The following is a 27,535-nucleotide window of genomic DNA, read 5'->3' as shown; positions in this document are numbered from 1 at the left end:
GCTTCATATATTTCTAAGATAAGAAATTTCACTGGAAAGTACATATTAAAAATTATTTCTAACTTTTGTAACTCATGTAGATAAGCCAAATTGCTTACTTTTACAAAAAATCAAGGTTTACTTCTCAAAATAATCTACAAAAAAAAATGTAAGACAGAACTATGAAAGACACTAAAAACATGCTCCTATACTCTATGGGTCAAATAAAAAGATCTCTTATATATGTAAGTGAACACATTAATTAGAGATATACTGCTAGTATGTGACTGTGCATACACATGTGAAGTACAATATGAAATCTGTTTCCTTTTTAAATAGTTTTAAAGCAGAAACACAACTTAATGCTTCTCTTTGCAAAATCAATGGAGCATGAAACAGTTCAAAATCAGTGCATCACGCTCCTCAATTGATGCCCAGGGTAACAGAATGCGTAAGCTTTCTCTCCGCTCAATCACCAGTGTTTTGTCTTAAATAAAACTGTTTCCCAAGATAGGAGGTATTCATGCTGGTTAACTTCTTCATGCTGTGCACCTCACACCTGATGTAACCGTAGGGGTTGGCACCTTGGTGCACCACACCTATGATGACCACCAACAACCACTTTACTCAGAAGAAGGAGAGAACAATACTCAAGGCAAATCTCACCCATGGCATTGGACAGGCAAAAGGTTCCAATGAGAATATTCTCGATTTGGCCTCTAACACACTTTTATTCTCTTGAGAAGTTGTCTTCCTGGCTCTTTCCATCCTCATCAGTGTGATTCCACTAATGCATTCTTCATTGCCCCAAAGCCATATGACAGCAACAAGATAATGGTCACCATCCGGGCAAAAAAGCTGCCACTCAGCAATTCACACAGAAGAGAGACTGTAATTGCACTGACTCCAAAGAACAAATGGAAGAATGATGCGACTGCAGATCTGGCATTTGGGATCTTTTCGGTCTACCAGCTGTCTCTTTTTCTGCATCAACTAGTGAAAGAACTTCAGTGTCACCATTACTGTCCTGCAGCAACTTGTCAGTCCTGTGCCAGCCCCACTGCTGAGGATTGCCAAGATTTTTACTATAGATCCTTGTAATATTGTTACATATATTATCATTAAAATATAAACTAAGAGCCAGTGAGACAGATCAGTGGGCTAAGCGTCTGCTTAGGCAAGTACAGGGACCAGAGTTTGATTCTAGTACCACATGCAGCGCCAGACCTGCCTGTGGGCTTGCTGAGCTGGTCACCAAGTCCGGGTGTGGTGGTGCATGCCTGTAATCCCAGCACTGGGGAGGCTGAAAACAGGAGAAGCACTACAAGTCCGAGCTGCACAGTGAGACCCTGTACCAAATACATAAAAAAAACTTAACTAAAGTAATGATGAAAAGGCAGAGACCTTTAACATATATTATTATTAACTGTTAATTCTACCAACGACATTTCTAAAAAGACAAAGAAATGTTGAAACTAAAGTGACGTAAAAGAATGAACCAATCAAATATGGACCAAAGAAAGATGAGATGATAGTTTTAATATTTGCATGTAATATTCTATGTTTGATCTAATATTAACATTAGAGAAAACAGAATTTGTCTCAGTTATTTTTCTCTTGTTACTGAGACAAAAATACCCAACATTCAAAATTAAAGAAGGAAAATTCATTTAGCTCCCAGTTTGTGGAGGTTCAGTCCATAATTTGCTGGCTCCAAGGCAGGGTGGCACATGGCAGAGGGCAGCAGTTCATGGCAGCGGAACAAGGTTGAGAAAAGCCAAATGCTGTACCCAGACAATGTATGGATAGTACCATAGAAGAGGTAAAAGCATAAATTAACTTTCTGCATTTGAAAGACACAAACATCTAAAAAATAGTTTAAATAAGGAACAAAATCACATTTAGTTATGAATGTTCATGGCCATGGAACAAGAACATTAATGTGTTTGTGGTAGCAGAACAGGAAAAGAAATGACCAAGTTGGACTAGACCAGTAGTTTCTGAAGTGCTTTCTACAGAATATGGATTTTATTGAAGTTTAATTAAAGATTATAGGTTGCTTAAAGAAGATTAGTATTTGCTAACCAAAAGTTTTAATGTTTGTTCATTCATCTAATCTTCTTCATGACCCTATAAGCTAAAAGCTACAATCACTTTGTTTTATAGATGAGGACTCAGACACAGAGGTTGGGCAATTTGTCCAAGATCACATCAGTGCGCAAAATCATAAAGGACAGTTGTGACAACCACCACACTACATTGTCTCTGGAGAACAACATAGAAAAACTGAATGAAGGGTGAGAGGCTGGGAGAAAGCCTTTTATGCAACTGCAATGTATAGGATAGCATGTGCCAGAACCCCCACATACTGACCAGGGAACAGAAAATAAATCCTGTACATCAGCAAAGGATACAAATTAGAGAACTCACAGAAGAGAAAACCCAAATACTATACCCAATTAATATGTAAACAAATATCCGGTCTAGAAGGCATTAAAAACATGCTAATTACAAAAAAACAAATGTTACTGAAGCTTCCAATGCTTGTGCGCAGGATAAAGAAACAAATGAATAGACAGACTTTGAACAGGAGGTACACACTGATCTGGCCACTAGGTCTCTGTACCTCTTCCAGCTCCAGGCAGGAGGCACATCTGAATCTCAGGCCCCCTTCCAGTATCTCTCATTATAACATCCATAACTAAATGTGATTTTGTTTCTTTTGAATGCAGAAAGTTAATTTATGCTTATTTCTCTTCTATGGTACTCTCCATATACTGTCTTCCCCTGTAATTCTTTCCCGATTTGTTCTACAACCTCCCTCCCAAGGGTAGGAGCGAAGGTTTAGTCATTTAACATTCTCTGTTACTAGCATAATGCTTTGTACTTAACAGGAGCCCAATAAATATTTATTGAACTGAGTTTAGTGGGAGTGTGGTATGTTAAGCTCCGAGCAAGTAGTCACAGAAACCATAGGTGCTTTGAAAATGGAGAAAAATAAGGGAAAAGAAATGACCAAGTTGGACTAGATCAGCAGTTTCTGAAGTGCTCTCTACAGAACACACATCCTATAAAATACTACCTGAAGAAAGGCCCCTGCCTCAAATAATTTTGTAGAGTACAATTATATACTCCCACCCACTCACCCGTTTTGGGAGTCATAAGCTCTGGAGTGCTGTAGCAGCCTTGCTCCAGCTTGCAAAATTCAGTTATTAAATTTGTAGAAATTTTGTAAGGCAATTGTTAAAATCATTTCAAAAATTGAATTAAATAAACTTAGATTAAATAAATTCTCTGAAAAGCCATAGTTACTTAAAGCAAGACTTCCTAATTAGCTCTCTCCATTTTGTTCCTGTGTGCTCAGGTCTCAAACGTCCCTCAAAAGCCCGTGTGGTCATGGCTTGGCCCTCAGTGCAGTGCAACTGGGAGGTGGAGAAGCCCTGAAGAGCTGAAGCCTGGTGGGAAGTGTCAGGTCACCCGGAACGTGCTTGCTGTGGAACTCTGGTTGCTTCCTCTTTCCTTTTGTCCCTGACCTTGAGGTAAATGGATTTTGTCTGCTGCATGCTCTGGCTCTGAGGTACTGCCTCACCATAAGCCCCAAAGCAATAGGACCAGTGCACTGGGGGCTTAAATCTCCAAAATTGTGAGCCAAAATAAACCTTTCTTCTTTCAAGTTCATTATCTCAGGTATTTTATTACAGTAGTGGAAAGTGCCCAACATACATGGGCTTTTATTATTTCCATCTTTTTTTTTTTTGGCACTGGAATTATTTCCATCTTTTGTTTCCATTTTCTCTGAATTATGGGAATACTGGATAAGAGGATTGCACCTCTCTATCTATCTTTGTGGTCACTGATGCCATGTTGGTAGATGAAATTTATCCACGGCAGGAAATTTACACCACAAAAATCGGCACAGGCTACAAAGCAGGGCTTTTTCTCCAGAGCACTGGTTGTTAAACATTTAGCAGCACATTATTAAAACCCCTAGCAGCCCTAAAGTAAACACACCTGTATAACTGTCTAATTCACTGTTCTGAACTTTATTTGATCATGAAATTCTTTTAATGCATAACATCTATCAACATCCTGAGTCATATACTTTAGGAGAAACTAGTTAGTTACTGAGGCCTTTTGAGCTTCTCATAACAAATGTAAATGACAGAATTGTACATATAAGCTTAGTATTCCTAATTCTCAAATTTTTTTATTTATTATGGATATGGTAACTTTAATCTCCCCCATCCTTTTGAAGACAAACTTAAAATAATTTAATGGAATTCCTACTTTCTAGGAACTATGAGCTGATCTGTTTATGATTTTTCAGTAACAAGGTAAGGGCACAATATCATGCAGAAAGACTCTATTTACACTTCATCCCTGAGTAAGGAAATCAGTGCCTCTAACTCTCGTTTCTTCCTCTACAAAATCGAGTGCATTGTAGGAATTTTGAGAAAGCAAACAAGATTCTGCATGAGGAATTATTTGGCGAACTGTGCAGTTTTTATATATAAAAGGAAACATGATTTGGGTGTTTCTGACGATGATGTGATAAACATGGTACATAAACAATCTTTAGCTGGGTTTGCCAGAGCTTAGAAGCCTTCTCCCAAATGTCCCTAGCAAAGTGGATGAAGCCTTGGCTCAAGCTCCAAAGTAACCCAGCCATGCTCCACAGCAACAGCTCGCATGTGACTGTTAAGACACCTCCTGGCTTCAGGACTCAGCTCATAAGAAACTGCAGCTCTGTTTGCAAAAGAAGGAATCAAAGCCAGGCATCTCCAGACTCATAATAAATGTGGGTGATGCTGGGTGGTCCTCATACAGATGGAATTCGTAGTAGAGTGTTTTCAAGAAGTGGCTCTTATCATTATAAGCAGTTACAGTTCAGAGGCCAAGGCAATTTGACTTAAGCCCAGAGAAAGGTGATCTTATCTCTTAGCTCCGCTTAATGTGGCACAGATCCATTTCGGAATAATATTTTCATAAACCTGAACAATTTTTATTTTTGCTAAAAGATGTAGAAATATTACCCTGCCACATAGGAAGTCACTTTTGAAGGGATGTAGATAGAAGATGAGGATGAAGAGGGAGAAAGAGGAAGAGAAGGGAGGGGAGGGGAAAAGAGAGGAGAGAAGAAAGAAAAAAACTCTAGCTTTCTGTCTTTCTCTTTGATCCTTCAGCATATAAAAGGATGGCAAGATGCCCAGCACGTGCTTCCTGCTTTTCCTGGCCTTCATGCAGTCATTTTGGGCCCTCAGCTGAGAGTCACAGTGCAGCCCTTCTGTTCTTGCCTGCAGGGCTGATACTCTGGATGTTAAACTCCCAGAGCACTGTAAGGACCAGCTGACCAGAACAGACACCAGTCACAATCCTGCCAAGTGTCCCTGTAGAGAAATCTGGGTATGTGAATAACAGGGACCACTAGCTGGAGGAGGGTGAGAACAACTGCAAATTATCCACACATGTGGACATAATCCATATTTTAACATTTGATAGGAATATTAGAGAGTGCTGACTGCAATCATTGGATATGCTTTAACTCCCAGAGTCCATTGCTAGAAATTTGGTCTCCATTATAACAGAATCAAGAGGCGATGAGGTCTTGTAAGAGGCAGCACCTGGTAAGGCCTACTGGGAAGTAATTACATCATGTAAGCACACCCTCAGAGGAAGGAATGAACGCCCATCTCTTGGGAGTGGGTTAGGTCTCGCGGGGCTGCATTGGTTGCCGTAAGAGCAAGTTAGCATCTCCTTCCAATCTTTCTCATGCACTTGCCACTTGTCACTCTCACACATGCTCCTTCTAGATGATGCCATCGTGCCAGCTGTTCTTCCCTGATCCAGGGCTGACACCCAAGTCCAGCCTACCTGGGCCTACATTGTTCTAGGCCAACAGATCTCAAATCTATTTCTTAATTTTACCTATTTTCTACTCCCAGACCACACATGGGATGTTTAAGAAAACAGATTCTTTAGAGTTCACTTTAGTCTTAAATATGCAATTTCTGATGCTATGGAGATAGCTTGGCAATCTAAACACCTGCCTGATGAGTGTAAGGTCCTGGGTTTGATGCCCGGTACCACATGCTGTACTGGCCGCTGAAACTGGGCGTGGGGGCGCACGCCTATAATCCCAGCACTGTGGAGGCTGAGACAGGAGGGTCACTATGAGTCTGAGCTGCATAGTAAGACCCTGTACCAAATTAATTAATTAATTAATTTTTTAAAATACACAATTTCTGAGACAATAGTACATGTATTTGCTACCTGTTAACTCTTAGATAGACCTTAATATTCAATTTAATTCCATTTAGTGATTTGCTTATCATTTGCACGAGCCCTCAAATACTAGGAAAGAACTAATGGGTCACTGGGCTGGTTCAGGAGGATGGAGAGCCTCCCTTGGGCAGGGCTCTGGTTAATGAGTGCTTTATTTTTTAATGCTACACTGTAACAGGGTTAATTATCATTTAGGTATGGTGAGGCCAATAGGCTGAGAGGATTGTCATTGAACACGTGGCTTGTGTGTCACAATTCCCAAGTTCTAGAGGACTGAGGGGCCACATGGGAAAGAAGAGGCTCAGTCAGGGGGCAAAAGGCGAGGAAGAACATCACGGGCAAAGGCCTCGTTGTAGTTTCCAGAAGAAGCTGGTGACGCAGTCAATCTCATTGGGATTGACTTGCCTGAGTGATTGTGTGAGCTCTGACCTAAAGGAGCTGTCCTAATTGTGTGGCTCTTGACCCTGGAGTGACTAAGGCAGATTGATCATATCCCAAGTGTGAGCTTGATAAAGGAGGTACTTGGGGTATGAAACTGGTTGCTTTGTTTTTGAACACTGCTCTTAGGAAAAATCTATGCTGCTCTAGAATTTGTCAGCCTGGGAGAGGCAATCCTTCCTGGGCCAGTAAGACCCCAGAAGTCAGAGTGTCAGAGCACAGAACACAGAGACATGGTTACTACCACTCCACAGAGGGACCGTGTATCTCTGACAGCCTGACTCAGCTCCTCCTCTGTCCCTTCGCCCTCATCTCCGCTGGAGCTGCTAGGAACTGCAGCTTCCACCCACCAGGCTTTCCTTTGTGGTCAGCTGCTGGCTGCTTCTCCTGCTTTCCTCTTCCACTATCCTATACATGTACCTGGGTGTCAAACCTCTAGGCTCTCAGGTCGGACCTGGGGAAACTTGCTTCCAGTCCTTGGCTCGCCAGTACCAGCAACTCTGTCCAACTAGAATCCTCTCAGTGAGCCTGTAAAAACAAGCCTTTTACAGCACACCCACAGGCAGAAACCCCTATGCAGACCACAATGGGACGCATTCAGCTGGACGCATTCACCATGACAGATGAACTTCTGAGCATGAACTCACACTCTCATGGAAATTGTACAGCAGAGATCTGTGCCCTCCTGAGAGGGCAGGGCTAGGGCACAGCTCTGAAGCTCACCAGGCTCAGCTTTTGGGCAAATTGCCTAAATGCCTTCTAAGTATGGTGGATCAAAACCGAGGTATCTCGGTACTATAACAACAAGCACAAGTTTCCAGAGACTTCAGAAGAGCAGTAACAACATTTATTAGAGGCAACATTCATTCCTCACTTTGTGGGACTGCCACACTTGTATGTGAATCATTTGCAAAGTTATCAGGCAGGAAGACAATAACTTGGAGTCAGGATGACAGGTTAAGAGCTACCTACTAGAATCTGGTTGTACACGAATGAGTGAAACACAGCCTTATTTTGCTTCCCCTGACAGTTCACAACCCCCTTGGTCTGAGCCTTCTGAAGTTCTGTCTCCAAACTGGAGAAGTTTAAGGAAGTTCTCTCAACTAGGAGCTTTCCTTTTAGTAAACTAAATTATACAGAAATGAAGCAAACATAGTTGTAACTGAATAATAGCTTTTTCAAAAACTTCCCAGGTGAGATATTTTGAACTACTTTGAACAAAGCAACATTGCCTTCTGTGACTGAAAATAAGACCTCATATAAAAATACCTATGCAAGAACTAGCCAGATAGCTCAGCTTAGGCAGATGCAGGGATATGATCCCTAGCATGCTGTGCTGGCCCCACCCCTGGGACTCCCTCAGATGGCAATTGAGACTGGGCATGGTGGTGCGCACCTATAATCCCAGAGCTTGGGAGCCTGAAAACAGGAGGATCACTATGAGTCCCATCTGTGTAGTGAAACTCTGTAGACGCTGTACTAAATACATTTTTTTAAAAAAAGAGTAATAAGAAAAACCTATTCAAGAAATTATATGAGAATTGGCAGTTGAAATTCTGACTATTTTATAGTTTTTATCTCAGTATAGTTGTATATGACATTCTACTTGAAGTTTAACAATAAAACATGCATTTAAACCTTTCTGCTGGAAACCCAGATTGTTAACAGCTATCATAAACCTAGTCTATAGAGTAACTTTTAGTCTATTTCTCTCACTATGTGTAAAATATGAAAAACAAATGCCTGAGCTTTACTCAGCATCTCCACACAATGTCTGCTTCTCCTGGACACATCAGTTTCCCCTCTTTGCCCTCTGTCAGGAAAGACTCCTCCTTCTGCCCCCTCCTATCAACCTCCTGCCCACCCTCCTTGGTCAAGTCCCACTTCTCTGATCATCCTAGCCTAAAGCAGTGGCTTCTCCCCTCTCAGGTGATAACAGTTAGCCCAGAATTACCATGAAACAGCTTTACCAGGGCTGTTTTTAAATTTCACTTCTAATGCTTTCTACAATAGTCCCTGCCACCTTATCCTTGATTTTACTTTCCTTGGTTTCTGTTACCCATGGTCAGTTGTGGACCAAAAAATATTGAGTGGCAAAGTCCAGAAATAAAAATTCTTCATTGTGTGCCATCCTGAATAGCATGGTGAAGCCCATGGTCCTCCTCAGGCCTGCCCGTGTTGTCAGTCACCTTTTCTGTCAGCTTCCCTGTGCCGAAGCACCTACCTTCCCACTAGTCATGTGGCAGCCATCTTGGTTATCCGCTTAGCTTGGTCATCAGATGTAGCAGTGTTTATGTTTAAGTAACTCTTCCATAAGAGCCTAACACTACATCTATTTCATTCACCCACAGACACCGGATCATCTCACATCATCCCAAGAAAGTGAGCATAGTTAGACATTGTTAAGGAGACTTCATTAAAATAACTTTCATTGTAATACATTGTCAAAATTATTAGTCATTGCTTTTAATTTTCTCACCGTGCCTAATTTATAGGTTAAACTTTGCTAAGGCTCTGACTGTTAATCCCTTTATGCCAGTTTCTTGGATTAAGAAATCCCCAGTGTCTTGGTAAAGCACACTGCTAGGTACATCATGGTGGGATATGGAATCATGGCCTTGGTCTACATCTGATCCGCGGCCTATTGCTCTCTGGCACTGCTCCCCACTCCACTTCCCTGCAGCCATGAACCAGCGCTTTCCCCCCAGCCACGCCCTTCCACCCTGGAGCCAGTGATCAGGGACTAAAATCATGAACAAATCAAACCTCCCCTTTAAGTTGTGGTTGCTGGTATTGTGTCCAGCAACAGGAGGGCTGACTGGCACGGCGTCTATGTGTGGACAGGAAAACATGGCACTCACAGCGTTCGCCATGCTCTGCAGTTCCAGCCATTCCCTGAGGTATTTCCCATGGGCAAGCAGGGGTGCCTGAAGTTTTCCCTGAATTCCACCTTATCTCCCTCAACTGACTCATAAACTCTTGAGGACTAATGCTGTCATTTCTGGTTTTTCATATCCCTCAGAATACTCAGCAGAGCCATTCTGAAAGCCAATATAGTTACTTACTGTGCAGTCTTGTTTTGGTCATTTTACTCTTTGCTACCTATCATCGGTGCCCCACCTAAACTTTCATTAAATGCCACAGGCTTTAGTTGTTTCTGAGCCTCTGAAATGCTCTGTTCTGTTTGTTTGGGACCCTCGGACACATATTCACTGTGTGAACAATTTTCTTTAAAGTAGGAGATTAGAAGACTCAAAGCAAGTTCTTCCCCCTCAAGATAGCTTTTAAAAGCTATCAACCTATGTATTAGAGCGTAATCATTATTACCTCTCAAACAGGGATGACTTACACATCCATGTCTCCTTCAGATGAAGCTCTTTCACACGGCAGGGGAAGCTGAGGCAGCTGCGAGGCAGTGGCAGTGAGCATGACGCCACTGAGCTGGCGAGGCTGAGTCACCCTGCTCGTTCTGTGCCCAGAAGCTTCTGAGAGGTCGCTCACTGTTCCCATCTGAAATAATGGGGGGGGGGGGACCCAAACTGTGGGAGATGGTAAGAAAGAGTTTTACTCTTTTTTTTTTTTTTTTACCAGACCTGAAACAGGATCTGTGTGATAAAAACTTGAATTACATGAACAGAGGAGCATCTTCACATTGAGGAAAGGCTCTTCCCGCTCGGCAAAGGAGATCTGGAGCCTTACGGTGACAGCCTCTACTTGTCGTGAAGCCGTGTGTGCTTCAGAAGCCTAAACGCGAACAAGCACAAGTCCCCACTCCCTGGATTTCAGCGGGAGGCTGCGCCGAACTCCCTGAGGAGTTAGGACTCTCCTCCTCACATGCTGACCCCACACTGCAGAAGAGCTGCAAGCCTTTCTCCACCAGACCGGAAGTGCCCCTGCCGTTGCGACGGCTTCCTGTGAGGCTGCTGGGCACCCCTCTGCGCTCAGCTCAGTCCCCACCTGGTCTAAGTACCACTCCTCTTCGCTGTGTTTCAGGAGCAGCCTGCAGTTACCTTACTGCAATCATCAGCAAAGGGCTCCTTGGGCTACAGCACCATCTCCCATGCAAACACAACACAAACACAAGTGCACACACTTACGCAATTGAGGACCCGGAGACACAAGGAGCGTGCCTCACACAGGGAGCCCACGACTTTTAGAATCTCTCCATTACTGCTTCCGCAGAGCGCAGCGGCTGGGGTTCAATCCCCAGCATGCCATGCCGGCCCCGCCTGGGAGGTGCACTGAGAGAGCAAATGAGACTGGGTGTGGTGGCACACGCCTGTAATCCCAGCGCTTGGGAGGCTGAAAACAGGAGAATCACTGTGAGTCCGACCTATGCAGTGAGACCCTGTACACTCTGTAGACCCTGTCCTAAATAAAAAAAAAAAAAAAAAAAAAGAATCTCTCCATTAGTCTCTATCAGCTTCAACCCCACATACTTATTACCTACAGTTTGGAGAGGCTGGAAGCCCAAAGTCAAGATGCCAGCAGATCCACTTTTTAGCGAGGCCCCTCTTCTTGGCTTGTGGCCAGCTTCCTTCTTCCTGTGCCAACCATGGCAGAAAAAGCACGCGCTGGTGTCTCTTGCTTTTCTAAAGGTATAAACCAACCCCATCGTGGAGCCCTACCCTCATCTCAGCCATCAACTACCAAAGACCCTGCACCCAACTCCCTCACTTGGGAGATTAGGAATTCACAATGCGAATTTAGCAGAGACACCAGATTGAGTCCCTAACATCACAGGAATTAAGAACTGTGACAGGAGCACAACCATCCGGGATAGGCCACATAGCTAAAAGGTCTCCAGGCAAATCAAGAGCAAGCTGCAATTGGAAATCACTTTTGATGGGACACAGAAGAAAGCAACACTCAGAATCTGACAGAGGTCCGTTCATGGCAGAGCAGAAGATGGATTTCCAAGCCTCAAACTGCTGAAATTCCATTGCCTTCTAAAATCAAGAATCTCCTGCTCCAGTGTCTTTAGGACCAAGCCTATGGAGCCCCTGTCCAGGATGTTAGTGACATTTTTTTTTATTAGTACATGTTTGCAGTACATGCAGTTTGCAATCAGCTGGGGAGGTGGGCACTTGTACAGAATAAGGCTGTGTAATCTTTAATCCCTTCACTTTCCTTCCCATCTCTCTCTTTCCTCCTCTAAGTCCCCTTTCCCCATTTTAATTCTTATAATTAATCTTGTCTCATGTTTGTGATGGATAAATTTTACATTCACTGGGTTTAGCTTCCTCTGAAAGCATGTCTTTACTCCCCTTCCCTCCCCCTTGCCTCTCACTTTCATTCTCTTGGTCCCCTTTCTATTTGCAAGAGATCTAGCCCCTTGCCTCCTTCTATCCATCCTTTATTTTCCACTTTGTTTGGACTTTGCCTTACTCAAATGAGAGCTACGCTATGGGATTTAATCTTGTGTGCATGAATTACTTCACTCAAAATTATATTTTCTAGGTGCAACTGTTTCCTACAAATGCCTCAAATTTATCCTTTGCTATTATTAAATAGTTCTCCATTATGTATAAATACTGCACTATTTTTAGCATATAGTCCTCCCATAAGTTTCCAATTGTGGTTTCAGTAGTGTCTCCAAAGGCCCATGTATTAAAGGTGTTGTCACCAACAATGGTGATGCTGGGATATAGGGCCCTGTAGGAAGCCTTAAGTCACTGGGAAGGTGTCCTTGAGGGGACTGTGGGTGCCAGTCCCTTCCTTCTGTCTTCTGCTCCTTGGCTTATGATGACATAAAGAGTTTGTGTCACATACTTCTGCCAGGATGTTTTACCTTGCCACAGCCAGAGCAAGAGCTAGAATGTCGGGCCGGGGCAAGCAGCCACAGGGGCTGGGGGTTCAATCCCGGGGACTGCCGTGCCGGCCCTGCCTCCAATTGAGACTGGGCATGGTGGCGCACTCCTGTAATCCCAGCTCTTGGGAAGCTATAAACAGGTGGATCACTACAAGTCCCATCTAGTAGTGAGACCCTGAACACCCTGTAGACCCTACCCTAAAAAATAAAAATAAAAATAAACTAGAATATCTTAAAACAAACCAAAATGAATGTTTTCTCCATACATTAATCAAATTGTCTCCCTCCCCACCCCCCAGCAGTAATGGAGAACTGACAGTTGCACTTCCCTGCCCTGAGTTCATCTGAGTCAAGGCCAACTGGACCAGTGGCTGGAGTCAGGTGACAGACATCTCGAAGGCTGTCGTAGGCTAAGGGAGTTGGCAGCAGACCCCTGGAGAAAGGGACTGTTACGGGCTAGCTTAGCGCCCCAAAAAGATCCATTGCAGAACAAAGCCTTGAAATTTATGGATGTAGCTTTACTTAGAAGAGTCTAAGAGGTGTTTGCAGATGTAATTAAGATGTAAACTAAAATGAGAACAGACTGGGGTAAGGAGCACCTGTCCACCCAGTGTGACTAGTGTCCTTCTCACAAGAGATGAGACAGGAGCAGAAACACACAGAGCAAAGGCCACCAGAAGATGGAAGGAAGACTGAGCCAGTGAGGTCTTCTAACAAAGACCAGAGGCTAAGAGAACAGGACAGGGTCTTCTTAGAACCTTCAGAGCCACCCTGTTTTGGAGAATATTTTATTACACTCTTAGGAGGCTAGCAGAGGAACTCAGACATCTTAGAAAGGGAGTTCAGAGGAGCCCAGAGCCCTGGGTTTTGCCCAAAGACAGCAGGTGTGAGCAAGCGATGAGCAGCAGTCTTCCATGAAGGACATCGTAAAGATGAGGCAAAAGGAAAAGAGGAGGTGCAGGCCCCAGGGCAGCTCCTCACCAATGACAAGGTTGCTGCTCCCCCTGTGGTGGTGCTCACTTGAAACTCCAGAATGTCCAGTGAGTGAAGGCCTGCTACGATCCAAGAAGCAAGAGGAGGAGGAGAACAGGGTGGAGAGAGAGAGGAGAGGAGTGGGAAAAAGGAAGTGGGAGAGGGAAGGGGAAGGGGTGAAGTGAGGAGTGCGAGAATGGAGAAGAAGCCTCTGCTCCAGGCACATAAAGGCTGTTGACACTTCACTCCACCAGTTTTATTCAATATGTATTGCATGCCACATCTTCCTAAGAACAGGGAGGGCAGGGTGAATCTTTCTAATCTTGCTGTTACCCTCTTTGGTTGTCACATCCTTCCTGACTCTGATCTTCTTGCCTACCTATAGTCACTCTGGTTGGCAGGTTGCTATCACAGTGAGAAGAGGCTTCGGGCTATTTAATGGGTGTTTTGTAATAGAGCAAGTTTGAGTGCGGGCCTTGCAGCCAGAAGAGACTCCCAACCTTGTCTTTAATGCTGGCTTTGCAGGAAAGACTGGAAGGAAAGGGGAGATTGAGTCCTGAAGGAGCTGTGGAAGTTACAGATTGCTGTTGGGGGGAGAGGAGATGGGGCCTCTGTCGGGGAATGGAAGATAACCGGAAAGTCCACGCAGCAGTCAGGAACTCGATGCAAGCTACACCTCGGAGTTAAGCTCTGAGCTTCCAAGGTGCTCCCCACAGGAACTCATGAGCAAGCTCTCTGAGCATCTTGACGATGAAGATCCCCTCTGCAGAGGACAAGTTACCAAGACACAAATTTGTTTTGTAAAACTTTGCACATCTGGCTGAATGTTGTGGCGCACACCTGGAATCCCAGAACTTGGGAAGTAGAGATAGGAGCACCACCAGGGGTTTACGCTAGCCCAGACTGCACAGTGAATTCAAGGCCAGCCAGAATTATATAGTAAGGCCTTGTCATAAATAAATAAATAAATAAATAAATAAATAAATAAATAAATAAAATGTCATGCCTCTTTATTATTCTAGCATTCAATGAAAAAGTATCTCACTTTCTGGTGCTTTTACTAGGTCCATCACTAGTATTTCCCTAGTTGGTTGTTACCTGCTTACAATTTCTTCCTTTTCATGAATGCAGAAATGGAAGTTTGGACAGTGCCAGAGCTGGGTTTTTTTAAGTGAAAAATCTTTATTGTTCCAGAAATGGGCATCCGAGATGAACAAACATTTCTCAGAGGATGAAATTAAAGAAGCGAATAAATATATGAAAAAAATGCTCCACATCACTAGCCATCCATGAAATGCAAATTGAAACAACACTGAGATATCATCTTACTCCATAAAGAGTGGCTATCATAAAGAAATCAACCAACAACAAATGTTGGAGAGGCTGTGAGGAAAAACGAACCCTTCTTCACTGCTGGTGGGAATGTAGACTGGTGCAACCATTATGGAAATCAGTGTGGAGACTCCTTTAAAAACTAGGACTGGAAATCCCATTCAAACCAGCTAGTCCCCTACTGGGAATTTTCCTGGAGGATCTGAAAACATCTTATCATAGGGATATATGTGTGCCTATGGTTATAGCAGCACAATTTGTGATGGCCAAATCTTGGAAACAACCAAGATGTCCATCACCTGAGGAATGGATGAAAAAGATGTGGTATTTTTGTACAGTGGAGTATTACTCAGTTATAATAAATGATAAGCTTGAAGCCTTCATATTTAAGTGGATGCCACTTGAAGATATACTCATAAGTGAAATAAGCCAGACCCACATGTATAAATATCATATAGTCTCCCTAGCATAAGAACTCAAAAGAAGAAATACAAATAGAAAGGTATAACACAATTAAAAGAAAAGCGAGAACTTGAGGATTAGACAATGAAGAGAGAACAAGGAAAAGAGCTAGTAAACATGACAGGGGCAAAGCCATACATTTATATGTACAAGATGGGTAAGGCAATGATCCTGAGAATCTTCAGAAGGTTTTTCAAAGCTAGCAGTTAATTGGAAGGATTCTTACCCTGACTAACTATATATGCTGATACCTGTGAACTAAGCAACTGCACTGAAGATAGCAATGTGTAATAGTAGGTTCATGCTTGGAGTGCCTGTCATTCTGGTCTTCTGAATACGGGCTGTTTGTCATGACATGCTGGTTGCTGCCATGCTGTCTCTTGGATAGTGACTTTAAAAAGGAAGGGGGTGGTGAATGAAGACAGGAGACAGGAAAAGGGGTATTGCGGGACTGTCCTGTTACAATGCTATATATGGTTAGATTTCTAAACTTATATATAAAAATATGTAATTGTTTATTTCTATTTTTAAAAATATATTTTAATTTTTAAAATTTTTTGTCATATTCTGTAGGGTCTTAAAGTTTAACATATCAATATTTGATGAAAAATACCTGTTCGATGTTATGCCTAAGATGTTTGATATTCAGACAGATATTGAGGTTAAGTTCAATAGCCTAGGTTGTAGGGTAATAACAATAAGCTTCTCTTCTGGAAGGTTAGCAACCTAAGTTTGCAGACCAAAAATTAGAGAAAAAGAAGGGCCACAAGGACAGCCAACATATTGCCCTAGCCTTTCAAGGTCAGTGAAGACTCAGGACATAGGAGATCCTGTACTGTAACATCATGTAAGTCAGTTGTGTCCCAAATTTTCTGATCAAGGAGATTATGGGGCCACAGAAGAAAGTGATCGATGATGTAGAATGTGCCTAAGGAGAGTCACCTGGAGAGAAAACAGGCTTTCCCAGGAAATTGGGAAGCAATGGCCGTGACTCATCCACATGGCTAACACTGACAAAGGATCTACAAACTGTGGTATGGGGTTTCAGGATAAATCTTGAGGGGATTTGACTGACCTTATCAGATGCAAAAGCTACAATTCTTGTTATATAGGTCTTGCTTTATCTTGGTCTTAACCATCCAGCAGAAAAGCATAAAAACAAAGTACAAGAAGTAAAGCCATATTATTATGCTGAGCTGTAAAAGCCTCAAGTCAACAGCTTCTGACATTGCCAGTGATATGGAAAACCCACTGCTATTATGGACTGCTGGACTATTTTGGAATATTTTGCTGAATTCACACACCTATAATATTTAAATGACAAAACTAAACAAAAAAGGGAGATACAAATGAATGACCATTTTGTATCTGTATATTCAAAATAGTTAAGATGGATATACAGCTACATTCTCTTAATTTAATGAATAGAGGGATTTGTTCTAATAGTGTTCGTAAACAGGATATTATATCTACATCTTTTACAATGAATAACCACTAAGAAAACAATATGCAATGTATTAATTATTGAAACTGTCCTACTAATTTGATTTGAAACTATCTCATTGCTGTTTGTTTCTCAACAAAATTATGGAAAAAAATAAGAAGAAAGATTTGTACTAATAGTGTTTGGACAGGAGATCATGTCTGCATCTTGTGCTATGAATGACTACTACAAAGACAACAATATGCAATGCATTAATTATTGTAACTCTCCTACCAACCTGTTTTGAAGCTGTCTCATTGCAATCTTTTTCTCAATAAAATTAATAAAAACAATAGCATGACCAAATTATAAAAGAAAAGAAAAATCTTTATTGTGACGATTCTTGTGGTGACACTCCCTCCCCCTGAGCTGGATCCCAGCTAAGGAGGCTGAGACAGGAGGTCACAGGTCAGAGCTGGTTTTGATAAACGCTTCTATAAGCAGATTGCAACATAAAAGGTTTCAAAAGTGCTCCAAGATAATATTACATCCGAAGTGAGTTCTGCTTTCTGGATTCCTTCAGGTCAATTTTGAGATTCTTGAGTGCCTTTCTGCAGCAAGGGTGACAACTTTGTACCACCCACTCCGGTGCCTCTTCACTCTGTCTCCCAGCAGTGTCTCAGGGGAAGGTTTGGCAGTAGCCTTGCTAATTTGCAGCCTAGTCTGATGTCTGTGCTTAATTTGTGCTGAGTAATTATCTCTATGAATTTTAGTACCTAAACTCAGCTAAGTAAACCCTCTCAACATAGATAAGCAACTTTAAAAAAAATTGAAGACAGTGAATTAGGTAAAACAACATCAGTAACGAAGGGATTTCAGAGCTGCCCATTATTTGAACTCTTCTTCAATTAAAATCCAGCCCCCAACATGAAGGATAAAAATACTTCTAGGAGGCCAGGAGTGATGGCGCATACCTGTAATCCCAGCACTTGGAGGCTGAGGCAGGAGGATCCTTGTGAGTATAAGGCCAGCCTGAACTATATAGTGAGGCCTTGTCTCAAAAATATTAAAAAATTAAGAAATAAAAATATTAAAATTTCTTAGCAATACCCTAATGTTTTAATACACCATATTCCAATTCTTTGCTAAGAAAACAGTTAAGAGTCTATAGTAGCTTCCTACTGCTGCTGTAACAAATCACAACAAATTTAGTGGCTTTAAACAAACAAAACTCACTCATTCAGAGGTCAGATAGCTTGAAGTCAAGCTAGGAAGAGGTTTTTGCTCCTCGCAGAGATCCTAGAGGAAAAGCTATTTCCTTCCCTTTTCCTGCTCTGGAGTTCACCTGCATCCCCTGAGCTGTGGCCTTTTCCTCCATCTCTAAAGCCAACAGCAAATCTTTCTAATCTTACTGTTACCCTCTTTGGTTGTCACATCCTTTCTGGCTCTGACCTTCCTGCCCACCTCCTAGAAGAACTCTGCAATTGCAATGAACCACCCGGATGATCCATGGTAGTACCCCTGCACCAAGATCCTTAACTTAAGCACATCTGCAGAGTGCACCTTGCCGTACGAGTTTGCAACACACAAGTGCCTAGGATAAGAGACAAGAACATCTTTGGAGGTCATTGTTCAGCCTTTCACAGTCTTTTTTGTTTGCTTTTATCCAGCACTGGGTATTCAGGACCTCCACTCAGCAGCAGGACCTTCACTCAGAGAGACATCCCAGCCTTTTTTAATTTTCATTTTGAGACAAGGTCTCACAAGTCACTAAATTTCCCAGAGTAGGCTTGAACTTGTGATTCTTCTGCCTCAGCCTCCCCAAGGGTTGGATTTGCAGGTACGCACCACCATGGCTAGCCACAGAGTCTTTCAGTGGTACATATTTACACAGATCTACTCTACTACAATTCAAGAAAATAGAATAGCCTTTAAATTAAACACATCATGACACGGAGCCCTCTTTCCACATTGATTCTCATTTCTCCCCGTATAATGCCCTGGAAGAAGGTCATAACCTGATGATCCTGCTGACTAAGCAACCACATCAGCCCCTTTAGCAGATCTTCCTCAAGCAACATCACAACTTAGCAGATTTACCTGGTGTCATTTTGCACAAAGGAGCCTGCAGAGCCTTGGAGTCAGTGCAGCAGCCTACAGTACCCCAAAGTCAGCAGTTGGCATAGCAACTGTTCTGTTGGGTCACAGAACAGAAGGCCAATTCAGAGAGGAAAACAGTCAGTCCAACTGCTTGACTTTCACTTAAGCAAAACAAGCATTTGACCGATGGACCCTTTCATTTTTTGTGCAGTTATCTCAGCTTCTTATAACTATGAGCTAAGTGCACCATTTATGTAAATGCACAGTGGTCCATTTACAGGGTTATCAAATGCTTTAATTCATCTGTGAAACCAACATTAACCACTCGCAGCACTCATATTTACCGACAGCACACACAACCCCCCCCCACTCCCCATCCAGCGCCACCTTCTGTTTTCTCCTTTTGCCCTGGGCAGAGTTCTTCATTCCATGGGGCCAGGTCCTCCTTCTGTCTCCTCCTCCTTCTCTTCATCCTCCACCTCACCCTCCTCCTTGTCTTCCTCCTATTCCTCCCTCTTCGACAGCAATACTTCCCGAATACCTATTATGTGCTAGGCACTGCATGCAGCCCAAAGACCCAAAGAAAAAATGATAGGGCACAGAGTGAGGCAGATTTAACATGCCTCTGCAAGAGAATGTAACAGCTCCAGATCAGAGTAGTAAACTTGACAGGCTGGAGATGCTGCATTCAAGCAGCCTGCTTTTAGTGTGCTTGGTCAGCCAGTGAACGTGGGTGGGCATCGTAAATCTGGGGAAATGTGCCTCATAGAATGTCCTAGGGATGTGGAGCTCCTCTTTGCAATATGAATGGCAAATTTGCAGAAGTGTTCCAGGTGCCTTTTCCCTTTTGAGGTTCCATTTTATGGAGAAGTTGGCTTAGAGGTTGGAAAGGTCTTACCTGAATTTTCTTTGGATGAGAGGATCCCGAGAGTCCCATACAGAATGCCACACAGAGGAATGGAGGTGAGCTTGGCTCATGGTGAAGGGGTCAGGGATGGTGTTCTGGCCCTGAGTGTGGCAAAGACTACAGTGCCCTCCAGGTATAACTCTTCATGCACAGAGATCATACTGGGATCATTTGGTGGAGTGTATAACCACAAACTAAAAAAAAAAAAAAAATTACCATCAGTGCCATTAAGTCTTGGCAGATGAGAATTCTGAAGGTGGAAGTCCAACGTCAAGAGGACACATCTTGGAAGTCTTCTTGCTATATCACATCAGGGTGGAAAGGCAAGCAAACATGTTTGTGACAGACAGAGAGGTCAAGAGGCGGTTGAACTTCCAACAGACATGCTCTCATGATCAACAACCCACTCCTGAGCAGCGACAGGAAGCTACTCATGAAGGCAAGACCTGCATGACACAATCACCTCTTCAGAATCCCACATCCTAGTATTACCTCCTTCCTACGGACCAGAGGAGGTAAATTCAACAGGTTGCAGACATTTCAACCTGCATTTGGGAGAGGATGTTCAAATCATAGCACAATCCATAAACTGGAACCCATAGAGGCCCCCCAGTCTTTTCAGTTCTCTACCTGTTGGCATTTGAGACCAAGACTGACCTTTTGAAAGAAAAAGCCTCCAGGATACTTAAACAATGATGAAAGTGGAGATAGAGAGGTCAAGAGTGAAAACTACAAGTACATGGCAAAAAGAGGTAAGTGGTGGCTCCAGAGTACCCCTGCAGAAATGAAATAAAAGACAAATAACTACATTTGTCCATCAAGAGGGCCATATGAATAATTTGCATATCGTTGTCAACACTCAGCATTGAAGTACATACCGCAACAATTCCCAGCATGACCTGGTGCTGCTACCAGAACTTATTAGTCTAGGAACCAAAAGAACCTGCCCAAGTAAAGGAAATCAGGGCCAGGAGGGGAGGCACAGAGAGAGAGAAAGAGAGGGGAGAGGAGGGATTTGCAGTGCCCTTTTCTTTCTATGAAAAAGAGACCGGAAGTGCTGTTGGGTCAGAGCAACAGATCAGAGCTAGTGTTCACCAACGCAGCCAGTCCGTCACAGATGATTTGTGTTACTGGATACACAGGTACTCATCTTAAATTGTTCATGTTAGGAAAGTCACCAGAGGTCATATGATTTGGGGCCTCAATGTAGTACAAGATTGTAATACCAGGTTTCTTTTGTAAGAGGGTACCATGACACAATTGGCTAATGGTCCACTCTAGTATACCAACAATGTATTCTATACTTGAAAATTGCTTGGAAAATAGATTCTAAGTGCTCCCATCACCAAAACATAAGAATTGCACATGAGCTAATATGTGCATTAATCAGTTTGATTTTGCCATCTACCATGTATCTAAGTATCAAAATATCATTTTGTACAGAAAAATATATGTAGTTTTTATTGATGAGTTTCAAAATAAATAAATCAATATCAGTTAAAGCAAGTCTTAAAATATAGAGGAATATTTTGACTAAATATAAGATCAGCTCGATAAGAATTTTATCTTAAAATTTATAAAATTTATAAGAAATAGGTTTATAAACTTATAAAAGATAAATTTATATTACACTTAGCAAAACTCTAGGGTAAATTGTGATTATGCCATAATTTCAAAAAGATAAATTGTACGAGGATTGTTTTGAGGGGGGAATTTTATCATTCAAATACCTTGATAGCCTAACAAAACATAATATACTTGACATTTTGTTTGGCTTTTGTGGCTATGCTTATGAAGTAATTAGAAAAATAATTCCAGGACACCATTAATTTTTCTACTGTTTCCTTTAATCCTTAGATAGTCACATGATTTTCTGCCCAAGAAGGACTTGGCCTTATCTTTGCTAACAGCTTTTCTGTTTAGGGTTAGGATATATTTTTAATTAGTTCTTGTTAATTTTATAAAATAATGAATTTCAATGTGCTATTTTCATACCTCCATATAACACTTTTTATCATATCCAACCCCATTATACTCTGGTTTCTCTTCATATGATATAAATTTTTTGCCTTTTACTTTTGCTAAATTTTTCTCTATTATGGCTTGTATCTAGAGGCCCTCCAATGCCTCACTATAGTCATAGGTGGGCTTTTTGGAGGTGGCCAGATCTACGGTTGTGATGCCGGGATCAAAGACACGATGATGGGATCGATTCGCTGTGTGATGCTAGGATCACCCCCCTGTAGGTAGCCTGGGTAAGACATGAAGAACAGAAAGAGCTGTGATCATCGCTAGTCCCTTGCTTTGCTACTGTTTGCCCACCAGACAGTTTCTGCACTACACCTGTCTGCCATGCCACCCCGTCTTGGAGCCAGCCAATTAGGAAGCCTCTACAGACTGTGAGCTAAATAAACCTTTCCTCCTTTAAATTTAGGTGTTGGGAATTTTGTCTCAGCAACAGGAAAAGTAACACTATGCTCTTCTTCAATTTTTCATCAGGTTAACTGCCAGATTCTCATTTGTCAAAACGTCAGTGTGATTCCAACAATACTTAGTTACATAACTCATGTTATGGATTACTGACTCTCTCTCTCTCTCTCTCTCTCTCTCTCTCTCTCTCTCTCTCTCTCTCTCGTATTTAGTACAAGGTTTACCAGGTCTCACTACATAGATCAGACTCATAGTGATCCTCCTGTTTTCAACCTTCCACCATCCCCAGTCTCATTTGCAGTCTTAGTGCACCCTGGGGGCAGGGCCAGCATGGCACACCAGGGATAGAACCCAGGTGCCTGTTCTGACTCTTTCAGTATTTTATTGTTGACTGTTAACAACATCTGACCATCAGTAAGAGACAAGCCACAAGAGCTCTGGCAGGAGCAGCTAAAAAACTTCAGTACTGAGCTAAGAGGTTGTCTAAGGATGAATTTCTCATGGTCAATCATTAGTGAATATTTTCAGGTTTTGATGAGTTTTGCTCACCTCTGATGTTGGCTTTCCTCTGCACCCTGCAGCTGCATAACTGTGAGGACTCCTTTAGTGAATGTGGGGATAACTAGGACTCCCTAAAGTTTGAAACTCATATTGTCTCAGAAACCAAGTTCCTCATTCAGCCCAAAATTCAAGTTAGACCTTTTTATAGTAGGATAACTTGCATGCAACTTTATTGTGTCCTCATTTGTGAATAATTTTTAATGGATCCTGGTTGTGAGTATGCCAAAAACAGCTCTCTTCCAATCAGAAAACAAGGGCTACAGCAGCCACTGGGTACCAAAAGCTCATTAACTTCACTGGAAGTGAAAGAGGGCACTGAGTGTCAATTCCCTTCCACGCTGTAGGCCCATGGAAAAGTGGCCCTGCACCAGCCGCACACCACTCTCTGGGTGGGTCGTTTTAATATTCCAAAGTAGGAGCCATTCGCATTGGTAGGAAATCTGACACACCCCATCCTGCCCAGAGGTAAACTCAATGCTGCCTGGATATTATCTCTCTTCAGTCTCACTGCTGGCTTTCTTTAGCTACATCACAGTTTATTTTTAGGTACTGGGTACATGGACAATTATTCCTGGTTGGGACATGGTCCATTCTGAACTTGTAGTGGAGAATATTCATGTAGGCAAATCAGTTAAAGCAAGCAAAACAGTTATGTGAAGGCAGAAAAGACAAAAAAGGAGCAGAAATAACTTTCTTCTTTAGTTTCTGGTATGCATGTAGTTTTATTTCTAATTATGCCTAAAACCTCCCCCATTTTCTATTCTATGAGCTTTATTAGTAGGCAATTGGGCAAAATATCTTTTCTATATTAATGCTAAAGTTACTATTATTCCTTTCAAATTCAGAATGTATTGTATCTGAAGGTAGTAGTAACATTAAGTCACAACTTAAATAGTTGAATGTTTTCAACCATAAAAAGCTGAGGATCTTATTTCTGTTAAGTGCAATTGAGTTCTTATTTATAGAACTCAAATTCATGTCATAATGAAATTTTTATCATAAAATGAATCTTAAACCCAGATGATGTTTACTTTAACATATGCTTTTAAAAATAATATGTAAAAACTACATTGGGAGACTCTAGAATGCTCATCTGATTATAAACACCCAGAAAACTAAACAAGATATAGAAAGCAACTATTTTCAGACATTGTACAAGTAGTACAAGGCGGTTCTTCCTGAGAAAAGGAAAACAAGTGAGAGGAGCCCAACCACTGGTGAGCTTTCTGCCTTCAGGAATTTTCTGGATCTGCACAAGATGATGGGATAAGCCTAGGGCTTGGCAATCTCACGGAGCTGAGAAGACAGAGGTGTGACTCTGAGGAATTATCTAGGAAGAAGGAGCCCCTCAGAAAAAGATCTCTGGAAATCTGCATGGGACTTCTGTAAAGTCCATCCAAAGATCAATCTATACATGTACAAGATGAAAACATTTAAGCTGAGAGAAAACAACTTCCAGGGAAGAAACAATCAGCAGAGAACTGTACACAGACCCTTCCTAGAGTTCGCATGGAATTGGTAGTAGTTTCAAGTCTCATGAGGTAAATAAACACCTCATTAAATACATTGGATATTTAGTGACAATTATTAAGGTTTTCAATTCCAGGAGGACCTTGTCTTGAAAATAAGACTAACAGAGTAAAAGCTAATATATCTCTGTCTTTTAAAAAGTTTAAAAATAGAATATAAAAAGCATTAAACCAAGATGCAAGTAGTTTACCTGCCTGCCGTAAAAGCCCCACAATCATGAAAGGAATATGCTACAATCCACCTCTTGACAATGTAAATTTAATATCTCCTATTTGGTCAAGAGTACTAGGCATGCAAAAAAAAAAGGGGGGAACATATAATCCATAACCAGGCAAAAATTGTTTTAAAGGTCAAAATGAGGAAATTGTCTGATTTTTAATAATATTTACCATTTTTGGTGTAGGTACAAATTTCCTTTTGTATAATTTTTCCCCCTACCTGAAGAAATTTCTTTTAACACTTCTTAGCAAGTAACAATCTTTCAGGTTTTTTTCCATTCATGTTTGAGAGATATCTTCTCTGTATAGAGAAATCTATAATGATACTTTTTCCCCAATACTTTGAAAATATAGTTCTATTCTAAAGAAACAAACAATCTATAGAAAGAAACCCAAAAATGACCGAAATGGGGGTCCAGGGAGATAGCTAAGTGCCATAAGTGCCTGCCTGGCAAGCTCAGGTCCTGAATCTGTGCCCAGTATAAAAAAAAAAGACAAAAATGGAAATAGCAGTCAAGAACTATAAAACTAGGGCTGCTGAGATAGCTCAGTGGACTAAAGTGCCTGCTTAGGCAAGCTTAGGCAAGCGCAGGGACCATGGTTCAATCCCTGGCACTACATACAGCACCTGCCCCACCTCCAGGTCTGACTGAGCCAGCCAGAGTCCAGGGCCTGTAATCCCAACTCTGGAGAGACTGAAAGCAGGAGGATCACCATGAATCGGAACTGCATAGTGAGACCCTGCAACAACCAAATACATTAAAAGAAACAAACAAACAAACAAACAAACAAAAAAGAATCACAAAACTACCAATAATAAACTTCAATTAGGGTCATGATATAAATGAAAAAAGTGCTAAAAAAAAAAAAGCCAGCACTATCATAATCAAATTACTCCAAAGTACTGATAAAGAGAAGTATGGGAAAATACACATTGAGTAGAAGAACGGGGATTAAAAAGACAATACTTCTTGCTAGAAACAAAACAAATCACAAGAGAAATCACAAATCACAAATCCTTCAAACTATTGGGGGAAAAGTATCATTATAGATTTCTCTATCCAGAGAAAATATCTTTCAAACATGAATGGAAAAAAACCTAAAAGATTGTTACTTGCTAATAAGTGTTAAAGAAATATCTTCAGGTAGGAGGAAAAATGATGCAAAAGGAAATTTGTACCTACACCAAAAATGGTAAATATTATAAAAATCAGACAATTTCCTCATTTTGACCTTTAAAAAATGACTTTAAAGCACAGGTAACTATGATCATCAAGAACTACAATGCCAAACAGGGGAGCTTTTACCAAGTAAAAGCTGTTGTGGGCCAGCATAACACCCATTTCAACAGAGAAAGAAAAATCTCAAAAGATGCAGTTTATCCCAAGCAATTTAACTGCTTGGAAAGCAACTGGGAAGACCCAGTCCTAGCCCAGGTCCAGAGAGTGTATGGGAGAGCTTCCCGCTACCCTGTGCTGGTGGTACCAACTCTGGGTCCCAGCCCAGACGCAGCATGGGTCAGACCCTCTTTCACCCCCTTGGGACGCCCCGCACCACTCCACAGCACCTCCCCCACCCCGCCCGATGAGTAGGAATTTCTGCCACATTCCGGGAACACCCAGACCCAGTCCTAGCCCAGACCCAATGAGTGTGTGGGAGAGCTGCCTCTACCCCTACTCCACTTTGTCCCCTACAGGCTCTGCTCAGGCCTGGCATACAGGCCTGGGGTGTAACCCTGCAACTGCAATCCCTAAAGAGAAGGTAGAGGATAGAACCACTCAGCTAGTCCAGGAGCAGAACATCTTGCCACAGGGGTACAACACATTCACCCTCAAGGGCAGCAGCAGGAGGGAGCTGAGCACAGCAGCCAGACAAAAGCCAGGTACAGCTGGATAAATCCAGACTTTGTAGATCTGCACTTGAACTTCAGTACTTACTAAGGTTATAACTACAACGAAGATCTACAACAAAGGTCACAAGACAGTGCTACACAAAATGATGAGAAGGAACAAAATGCAACCTCAGAACCCAACACCACTGTAAAAAGTGCAGAGGACACTAACACAGAACAAATTTGGAATCACACAGCTGAAAGTAATGAATCAATGGCTTCTGAAATAAAGAAACAGCTGCAGAAAGGTATAGAGGAACTCAGATTGGAAATAAAAAAAAGAAATCCCTGAATTAATAACATCTGCAGTAAATAATCAAATGCAGAAACATATGAAGGAAACCCAGTACCCACTCAGAACAAGTGCAGAGAACACTAGCTCAGCTCAAATGCATGAATTAATAGTGTTGATAGTAAATAAGCAACAGCAGAAAGATATAAAGGAAATCAGAGCACAACTCTTTTCTGAAATAAAAAAGAATTCTCAGAACTCACAGCATCTGAAGTAAAGAAGCAACTATAGAAACCTAGGGAGGAAACCCAATCTGAAAAAAACACGGCAGTAAAAGAATTTATAACTGCTTCTAAAGAAGACACTGATAAAAAAAAAAGAGGAGATTAGAAAAATGATGGATTCCTTGAATGAGCAATTCAGGAAAGAAATAGATCTCATGAAGCAGAGTCAAAGAGACATAGAAGAAATGAAAACCTCAATCACAAGCTTGCAAAACCATTTAAGTGAAAATAAAGACAGAGTTTCAGATCTTGAAGATGCTGGTGTAGCTAGTGAAAAGGTAAGAAAGGATCTCTTAAAGACAACGAGGATGCAGGAAAGAATAATCCATCACCGGCACGATGATGCAAAGATGAACAATGTGAGACTAATAGGCATCAATGAGAAAAAAGGAGTCAATACAAATGACGTTAAAAAAATATGGGCAGAAGTAATAGCAGAAAACTTCCCAGATATGAGGAAACAATCTGACATACAGGTAACTGAAGCATACAGAACACCAAGTAACCTCAATCCAATGAAAAACACACCGAGATATATAATAGTCAAGATCCCAGAAATTCAGCACAAGAGTAATATACTGAAAGCAGTTAGAGAAAAGAAGCAGATCACATTCAAAGGAAAACCCATCAGAATTACGGCCGACTTCTCTTCACAAACCATGCAGGCAAGAAGAGCATGGAG

The 27,535-nt window shown here is 41.8% G+C and overlaps 1 pseudogene; it reads right to left on the bottom strand.

The window, feature by feature from the left end:
* Positions 1-447: 447 nt before the first annotated feature.
* LOC101565598 lies at positions 448-10,128 on the bottom strand (annotated as a pseudogene).
* Between the last annotated feature and the right edge of the window lie 17,407 nt (positions 10,129-27,535).

Source organism: Octodon degus, unplaced genomic scaffold (genome assembly GCF_000260255.1).
Source record: "Octodon degus isolate 3935 unplaced genomic scaffold, OctDeg1.0 scaffold00229, whole genome shotgun sequence".
NCBI classification, from domain to species: domain Eukaryota; kingdom Metazoa; phylum Chordata; class Mammalia; order Rodentia; family Octodontidae; genus Octodon; species Octodon degus.
This window is presented reverse-complemented; position numbering and strand designations above follow the sequence as displayed.